This window comes from Humulus lupulus, chromosome X (genome assembly GCF_963169125.1).
Source record: "Humulus lupulus chromosome X, drHumLupu1.1, whole genome shotgun sequence".
Taxonomy (NCBI): domain Eukaryota; kingdom Viridiplantae; phylum Streptophyta; class Magnoliopsida; order Rosales; family Cannabaceae; genus Humulus; species Humulus lupulus.
The window spans coordinates 48,255,145-48,264,972 of NC_084802.1; the positions used below are offsets into that span (position 1 = coordinate 48,255,145).

The following is a 9,828-nucleotide window of genomic DNA, read 5'->3' on the forward strand; positions in this document are numbered from 1 at the left end:
AAAAAGAAAGGAGAAAGGTGTTTTAGTCTCCTAGCACATATATAGACATCTACATATAAAAAAAATGAGGGAAGAAAGGCAAAGTGCCCTTGTGAGGGATGGAACCACTTACCTCTTGAAGGATTTGAAGACACAAGTACCACCACGCTAAGAAAAGAAAGTGTAGTAATTGTGTTTAAGAAGAAGATCTATTTATAAGAAGCTCAAACTCATCCTAGTTGTTGAATACAATGATTGATCTATGGTCAAAAATTGAAGCCAAGCACCTACATTGGGATCTGCGAAGCCAAATGATAGACTCACATTTACCCTCAAGGAATCATGAGGATCACCACCCCAAAGTGTGTTACTTCACACCACCAGAGCAAAGAAACACACTAACACCACAAGTGGTTTGAAGGCACCGTACCAAGAATTCTACCGGAGGGCCTAAAGGCCCTCCCATACACTAGAGGGCAAGTGGGGATGCCAAAATTCTAGTTGCACAAGGCTCCCACCTTGTGCCCTTCAAACCATAGGCATGGGATTGAAACGGTGAAGCCCGACCTTGCGCCTTGCGCTAAGAGCCCTGTGATAGCACCAAGCGAGGCATGGTCTCGAGCCACAGGAGTCTGCCTCGCCTCGCGCACGCATCAGGCCTTCGACTCACGCAAAGGGCCTCGCCTCAATGCCTCGCGCACGCATCAGGCCTTCGTCTCGCGCCAGGGGCCTAGAGCGCGCATCAGGATGCGCCTCGCGCCAAAGGCCTCATGCGCATCAGGCCACCGTCTCGCGCCACGGCGTAGCACCAATGGCCTCGTGTGTGCCAGGATACGCCTCGCGTTGAGTGTCTCGCGGGGCCACGTCACACACCCCATCTCGCACCTTGTAGGTATCGTGAGGCACAACCTCACCTACGGAGCCTTTCTTCACGCTATGTGTCTCAAGAGGACACCCTGTGTGCCCCGTCTCATACCATGCAGGTCTCGCGAGGCACATGCCTCACCTGCGGAGCATCGCGTCTCGCGCCAAGGGTGTCGCATCTCGCGCCAAGGGTGCACGCCTCGCCTACAATGTTGTACCAAGTGCCAAGGATATCGCGCCTAAGGCATGAGAGGCCCCTTACGTATCCTTTTCATAGGGCCATCACGCGAGGTCCTTGCCTCCAAGGCATATTGGGACCGTGTCATCCATGATAACGTATAGGGATTTCAAACTTGAAGAATAAGGTACCTTGTGGGGGTTAAAGCCTATGTATGACTCGAGGAGCTTGTACAGGTACAAAATGCACCTACAAACCAAGAGGAGTTAGAGTACGAACACGATGTCCACACCAAACAAGTAGTGGCAGTACAAGAATGGTTCATAGCAAGTACTCCCCTAGCACGCCTATGAGGTTTGTACCCAACAAGTAGTGGAGTACAACATGGTACCAAGACAGGAGTACTTTTGCAGACTGCTGGCGTGTACTAGAGCCGACCACCATACTCCTGGCACCACTACCATCTATAGACTGCATATGCAGAATCGTGTCCTTAGGGACCACCATGTAAAGTGAGCCAATAGTGCTCTACTATAAATGTGACCTCCCTTCACCTGAGAAAAGGGAGGGAAGAATTTTGTAACCAGTTATTACTAATGAAAAGAGACAATCAACATTCTCACCATTTTCATTCTAGAATTCCATCATTTACATTTGATGTCTTGAAATGGTAAGGAAGTTTGCCTAAAGTTTAGTGAGTTTAAAGTTCACTTATTTTATAACTCCAAAAGTTCTTGATCTAACTTAGTTGACGAGTTCTCACCGTCAACATCTTCCACCTGGTACCGTTGAGACTTGGAATGGTATGAAGACTATGTTCTTGGAACGATATTTTCCAGCATCTAAAGTTGGAAGCATTAGAAAAGAGATATGTAGTATAAGGTAATATTCAGGGGAATGACTATATGAGTATTGGGAGAGGTTCAGGTGGTTGTGTGCTAGTTGTCGTCATCATCAGATAAGTGAACAACTCCTAATCCAGTACTTTTATGAAGGATTACAATCACTCGATAAGAGTATGATTGATGCAGCCAATGAGGGTGCACTAGTTGATAAGACTCCTGCTACACCAGGAGCTTGATTTCTAATATGGTTGTCAACTCGCAACAGTTTGGCATTCGCCAAGATCCTAATACACCACCAACGTCAATTAATGAGGTGAGCAATTCAAACGAGAACCACCTTGGTCATCAATTGGCTCAATTAACTGCAGTGGTACAACCACTTGCTTTAGGCCAACAGGTGCGGCCATGTGGAATATGTCAGGTTTTGTGGCACACTACTAATACTTGCCCTACTCTATTTGAGGGAGAGACTGAGGGTGTTAATGTTGTAGGTAATTTCCCAGGTTAATTACGCTAGATGTACTATGAACCTTTTTCACAAACTTATAATCTTGGCTGGCGTGATCATCCAAATCTTCGTTATGGGAATAACCAAAAAGCTGCTCCACAGTCTACACCGTTGAGAGCACTTGGTTTTTCTCTTCAACAATGATCTCAACAAAACTATGCACCTAGAACTATGCAAGCACCACAAGCTGCTCAACCACCGAGTACAAAACCCTCTACTAAATATTTAATCAATGCAATTGCTACAAGTATGCTTCAGTTTTAGCAAACTACCCAATATTCCATCAAAAGTTTGGAGAATCAGGTGGGACAACTAGCGACATCATATAACAGGTTGGAAGCTCATCTTTCAAATAAATTTCCTTCACAACCTGAGAAGAATCCTAAGGAGAATGTAAGTTTGATAACACTGTAAAGTGGTATACAATATGAGACATCCACACCACCTTCATTGCCAGCTCCAGTGCAAAAGCAAGTTGTAGACAACTCCATCCGTGATGAATCATCAATGTAGAAAAAGTCACATAAACCAACTATGCCAACCTATGTCCCTCATCCGCCTTTTCCAAGCAAATTGAAAAAGTTTAAGAAAGAGGAAGCTTACAAGGAAATTTTTGAGACTTTTCGCAAAGTTGAGGTAAACATTCCATTACTTGATGCTATTAAACAAGTGCCACATTATGCTAAATTTCTTAAGGAGTTGTGAACGAATAAGAAAAAATTGAAGGGTGATGAAAAGATAAGTGCGGGGGAGAACGTCTCTGTTGTTCTCCAAAATCAGCTGCCACCAAAATGCAAGGATCCCGGAACCTTTACAATTCCTTGTATGATTGGTAATAAAAGGATTGAGCGGTGTATGATAGATTTGGGAGCATCGATTAATGTCATGTCATATTCATTGGATGCTTCTCTAAATCTTGGGCCACTAAAGGAGATAGGAGTTATTGTTCAGCTGGCTGATCGCACTAATGCTTATCCTTTAGTGGTAGTTGAAGATGTGCTGGTAAAGGTTGATGGACTTGTCTTTCCAACAGATTTCTATATACTTGAAATGGGGGATGCATCAATACCCAATCTGACACCGATTTTATTTGGGAGGTCATACTTGATGACAAAAAATACAAAGCTGGATGTTAACAAGAACGCTAACAATGGAATCTGACAGTGCAGTTATCAAATTCAATGTGTTTGATTCTCCTGGTAAGATCAAAAGGAAGGAGACTTCGTTGAAATACCCAACATAAAGATCTTAAGAGCAGCATTCAGTCGAGCTAACGACGTTAAACAAAGCATACTTGAGGGAGTTTTCTTTTCCTTATCTTTCATTTTATTTTCATTGAGGACAATCTACTGTTTAAGTGTGGGGAAAAGGAACAATTTCATTTTGTATGTTGTTGGGTTTATTTTTTTGTTTTTGTTATTTTTGTTTTTTTAGTTTATTTATTTTTTATTTGTTTGTGTGTTTTCTTGTGTTGGTCTTGTTGAATGTAGTGGTCGATGATGAGAACTATGGATTGTACTAAATGTGATGCTAGATAATGATGAATTATGTATGATTTGTGTGGTTAAACCATGTGTGATTGCTACTTAAGCTTGAGCTTGTATTTTGGGATTTATGTACACAATTGATTTTACTTCTTATTTGTATTGGAAACAATTTTTGCATGTTTGAAATTTAAAGTCCCTATTGCTTTAGAAAGCATTGATTAATTATTTGAGGTGAAATCATGAGTACACATAGTTAGGGAGATGATTAAGGCAAGTTCTTTGGATCGTTAGAGCCTTTCTATCCTACCCTTGATTTGTTATTCCATAGTTTTCCATTTTTGAGCCATAATGACTATTATTTTCTTCTATGAACCTAGAATCTAGACATTTGCAGCTTTGAAAATTTTAATCATTTCTTGTAACCCATTGCACCATAGTCATAAGTGAATGTTATTTTGTGGTATGGATATTATAAAGAAGGGAGGAAAATTATGTAATGGTTTTTTTGTTTGAGTTGTGCGCTGAATGTAAAGGATCTCCTATTTCCCTATGAAATGTGAATTGAAAAAGAAAAAAAAAGAGTTTGCAATGAAAATTTTCAAAAATATATATATTGCAAAAGAATAAGTGTGGGGGAAATAGTGAGATCAATGTAAAAAAAAAAAAAAATTGTTTATTCTAGATTTGTATGGGAAGTTTGTGGGAAGATCTAAAGATTAGAAAGAAAAAAATGTATGATATGGTGTGAATTGAGCCTAAATGCAACTTTTTCATCTACCTCTAACCTTAGCCTTACATTACAACCTTATAAAGACCTTTTGATTCTTGGTTATGTGTATTTATATTAGTGGAGAATAATTGGTTAATGTCTATGGAGTGAATGTTCTTTCATGAGAAGTATTTTCTATAAAAGGGACACATATATATAAATAATTGACATGCATGGATTGCTTTTGACACATCTAAGAGGGTAAGATTGATTGTGAATGAGGCTATAAAGATTGAATTTAAGTAGTGATTCAATTTGGGGTCGAAATTCAAATGAATATGGAATTTTAATTTATTCTAGCATTATATATTTGTGTGATTCTCATAGACATTCAAGCTTTTGACAAGACCTTTGTCTAGTGAGTCTAGATTAGTATGTATTATTTTTATTTTTTTTATTTTAGTGTTTTTCTAAGGGACTAGCAAAATTCAAGTGTCGGAGACTTTGATAAGGTCATTTAATATTTGATAAGATTTTCCATGCTTGGATGGTGTTATTATAGCATTTTTTTAGTAGTTTTAACTTATTAGTTTCGTGAGTCTACAACATATTTTCTACATTGCATTTTATGATGATAAATTTGACATTTTGATGGAAATTGTAGTTTATGAATCATAGGTCAAAAAAGACTCCCTGAGATGAAGTTAAAATGAAGTTTTAGGAGCACTCCAGGCTTTTGAGACTAAAGTGTTGAAGTGGCAGAAGCATAAAAGCTCTCCAAGTTCGAGAATAGAAGAAATTGAAGATAGGTCGCGACCTAGAAAAAGCAGGCCGCGACAATTTAATTTGAATTGACGTTACAGATTGCATGTTCCAATCGAGCCGCTGCCCAAAAAAAGTAGGCTGCTGCCTACTGTGCAGAAAAGTGAAGTTGGGCCGCTCCCAAATTTTTCAGGCTGCGGTCTGCGTGACCTATTTTGCCTATACTCTATTTTAGGTCACGGCACGCAGAAGTTCAGGCCGCAACCGGCGACGCTGTTTTTGAATTTTTAATTAGATTTTAAATGTAATTTAAAGGGGACAATAAAAGATTTTTTAGGGTTAACTCGAGAGGATGTTTTATTAGCCTTTTTTGAGATAAAAAGACTTAGAAAGGGCTGGAGAGAAGACTACAACACTATTGTTCATCAATCTAGTTTCTTTTCTTCCCTTAATCTCTTTAATTTTAATTATAATTATGTTTATGATTATGATTGCTATTATGGAGTAGGTTCTTTTTAGGTTAAGGGTTAATTCAAAACCAAAGACATGAATTATTGATTGTTGATAATGAGTATTATTCTTTAATTTCTCTCAATATTAAACTGTTATTATTTTTCCAATTGAATGTTATGAATTTTGTGATTTCTTGTTAGGTGGTCAACTAATTAAGGTTTTACATTGTTCAATTTTCACCTTAGAATTACTACTCACCTAATAGTTTAGGATTCTAAGTGTATGTGATAAATTGCAATTGATAGTAATGTCAAAAGAATTGTTGATTGTGACGAAAAATAGAACCTAGGTTAAATGAATTATATGTTTCATTAATTTATAGCCTAGATTAACTTGTCTCCATAGGATTTAATGATTTACCTAAGATAAATAGATTGTATGGTGCACAGATTTATTGCTTGGATAAAAGAGTTAATTATTGTCCGCTTCGCCTTGTTTACTTGTAATAGGGAGATTGAGATAATTGTCTGCTTCAGCGTTATCTGCGGGGTTAATAGTTTAATTGAGAAATTAGAATAATATTTATTATTAATGATTGGGAATGATTGTTGAGGGTGGAGATTAACCTTTAATTGTTTCTTAATATCGTAATATCAATCTTTATTTGCTTACTAGTTTATGCTATTTAATTTTGAGTTCAAAATCTAAATCCCCCTTTTAAGTCTTAGTGCTAAGTATTGAATAATAAAGTGAACGATAGTCCTCGTGAGTTTGATTTGTGCTTACTATTATACTAAAATAATTGAAGGTATTGAAAGAAAAATAATTGTTAAATTTGTTGTGGTATATGACACGCATCACAAGCTATCTAAATTATGAGATGTCATTTTGCAAATAATTATTAAAACTAGGCTAGAATGCAAAATGACTTTAAAAAATAAGTCATTTTGCCAACGGACCCTTTATTAATTAAGAGTAAACTAAGAGTTTTTAGATCGTATTTAAAACTATGTTGACCAAAATTAACTCCAATATCCTTTTTCTTTTGTAAAGGTATATCGTATCGTATATAATTGTTTGAAGAGTAATTGGTGAAAATAGTCTCTTTTTTGAAGTTATTTTGCCTTATGGCCTAGTTTTGATCATTTTTAGCAAAATGGTCTCTGTCTACAATTTTGACCAGGTGTCTAAAAATTTCAACAAGCAGTATCAATTTTTTGACCAGGTGTCTAAAAAATTTCGACTAGCTATCTGGACTGTCGGATGCCATTTTGAAAAAAATTATCAAAACTAGGCCAGAATACAAACTGACTTTAAAAAATAAGTTATTTTGCCAAGGGACCTTGTTTGAAACAATAGTCTAAATTGATATAAAATAAAATAGAGTGTAGGCAAAATGGTATAAACTTTATTTTTTTTTATAAAAAATTAAATAGATTAATATTCTCTTTCTCTTTTTATTATTTCATATGAATTCAAATATTAAGTAATAATATCCTGACAAAAACAATTAACTTATGATATTATTAAATTGGCACATTTAATAGTGTTCATAGTTAAATTATTAAAATATAAAAGTGTAAAAGTGAGTGGAAAAATTGTATTATTATCATGCTTCATTTTTTTGTCTCAAAAAAATAATAAAAATAATATGCTTAATCTTTTTAATAAATACTAGGTGCAAACAACGTGCAATGTACGTTTACTTAATTTTATTTAGAAATTTTATTAAGGGTCCTTTGGCAAAACATATTTTTTAAAGTCATTTTGCATTCTGGCTTAGTTTTGATAATTTTTTTGCAAAATGGCCTCAGACATTATAGATAGCTGGTCGAAATTTTTCAGACTATTGATCAAAAAATTCAGACAGTTGGTCAAAATATTTAGACAGCTCGTCGAAATTTTAGACAGATGTCATTTTGCAAAAAATTTCAAAACTAGGCCAGAGTGCATAATGACTTCAAAAAAAATAGGCAATTTTCACCAATATTATTTTTCATTAATTTTTTATGATTATCATATAAATTTTGAATAAATAAACAATATTATATATAGAAGAATGACATAAACATATTAAAAGAAAAATTTAACCAAAAAATTGTTTATAATTTTTTCTTAAAAAAAATAAAATGATGCAAACTACCATATTTAAGATACAAAATATTCATGATATTATAATAATTATATTTTATAATATTTAAATTTATATTAATATAATTATTAATTATATAGTCTTGTATTACATATTATTATAATAATTATATTTTATAACATTTGAATTTATATTAATATAATTATTAAATATTATTATAATATAAATATTTTATAATATGTGAATATACATTACTATAATTAACAAATATTTATTTTAATTAGTTTTAAAAGTATATTTCGTTAAATATTTAAAATATTATCTTAACATTTAAAAAATGATTAAAACTAATAAAATTTATTAAATACACTCATTTTATATAGAAGAGATAATGAGAAATTCATCAAGTTTAATACCTAAGAAGGGTTTTCATGCATTAATTCAGTGAAATTCAAATAAATAGAGGTTATTAATTTATATAATTTTTGTGTTCATTCAATCCTAAAAATCTCTATATTTTTAAAAATGGGAGATTATTCTCTCTACCTATTGGCTATAAATCTATCACATCAACAACGGGCTTTGAGGAGAATTTAGATTCAATAAATTGGTTACTAAAATAAATTAAGATTATCCAAATTACTTAGAAATTATTTTTTCTACCTTCCTTAACGACTGCGGTCATTGTGTCATTACAGTGATAGGAAGTTTGTAAATAATTAATGTTGTTACAACTTGTGCTTAAATAATTCGTTTTTTTTAATGAAGTCTAAAAGAGAAAAAGAGAAAGAAAGTTACCATAATTGAGAGCTAACTTCATTTTCAAAATTATACCCGCCTTTTTAAACGGCTCTATATCCTTTTTTTTTAAAAAGTAAAAAATTGCATATAATTACAAGATATTAACATTAATTTATTAAAGTCACTAGACCACAACATATATTACAACTCATATACATATGTTAAGATCCACATAATGTGGTAGGCATTTTTGTCATTTAGGTACTACACATTGTCAAACTGGCTTCTAAAAAAAACCATTCATTTGTTGAAGAAATTAAGTAAGAACAATATTACTGAATGAATTCTCTAGGTTGAGTCGCGGATATTGTCGCTTTCTTTAAGACGTTTCGCGGCTCTGCTCGGTATGTACAAGATAGTCTATCAATCACGGTGTCCCCATGATAAAACAACCCAGTTCTTTGTATTGGTATCCATTTGCACAAAACGAGATCTTTCACGTACACCCTTTTATTGCTCAAGAAAATCAAGATGAGGGAAAAGTGTGACACCATACCACCCACCCAGATCAGCCAGTCAGACGGACGGCGGCGGTGGCGCGTGCACGTGTGGTGGTCAAGTGTGTGAGTTTTCACCCATTCGCACAAAACTAGGTACCTCTTAGGGCACACCCCAATGGCTAGCACTTGCATCTTAAATACACTATTGGAAGAGTGTTCCAAATCCATGTGAGACTATTTCCCATATCACACACAAAATAACACTTTTTCTATTTTTTTTAATAATTCACTTATAGTTCTACAAAAGTTCCAACAATCCCCACTTGAATTTTAAAAAAATATTTTCTCGAGCAATTCAGAATCTATAAGATTGTGCATAAACAAATGTATCTTTCAACTTGAACATTTGTGTAGTGAATAAGATTTAGATTATACTAGAGTGACACATAGTCTTGAACTCTATCTCTAACATCGTACCACACACCAACCTTTCAAGGGTGTAGTCAAAAACTTGTGCGTTAATGGTCATGCACATCTATCCCATTATAGTGAACGCTCTAGAAATTTTGCCCAAAATTCCATAAGAAGCTGCCCCACTTCCACATTCACATAGGTGAGTCTATGAAGAGTACTCATGTAGCTCGGTACTCCACTCCACATACAGTATAGATCTCATTAAGAGTTTCTATTAACTTATCCTCTCATCACTT

General features: G+C 34.6%; 1 non-coding gene across 1 annotated transcript; it reads right to left on the reverse strand.

The window, feature by feature from the left end:
* Positions 1–1,874: 1,874 nt before the first annotated feature.
* Positions 1,875–1,981, reverse strand: LOC133807460 (small nucleolar RNA R71). Its single transcript, XR_009879375.1, has one exon. It is a non-coding gene; the product is annotated as a small nucleolar RNA R71 (small nucleolar RNA).
* Between the last annotated feature and the right edge of the window lie 7,847 nt (positions 1,982–9,828).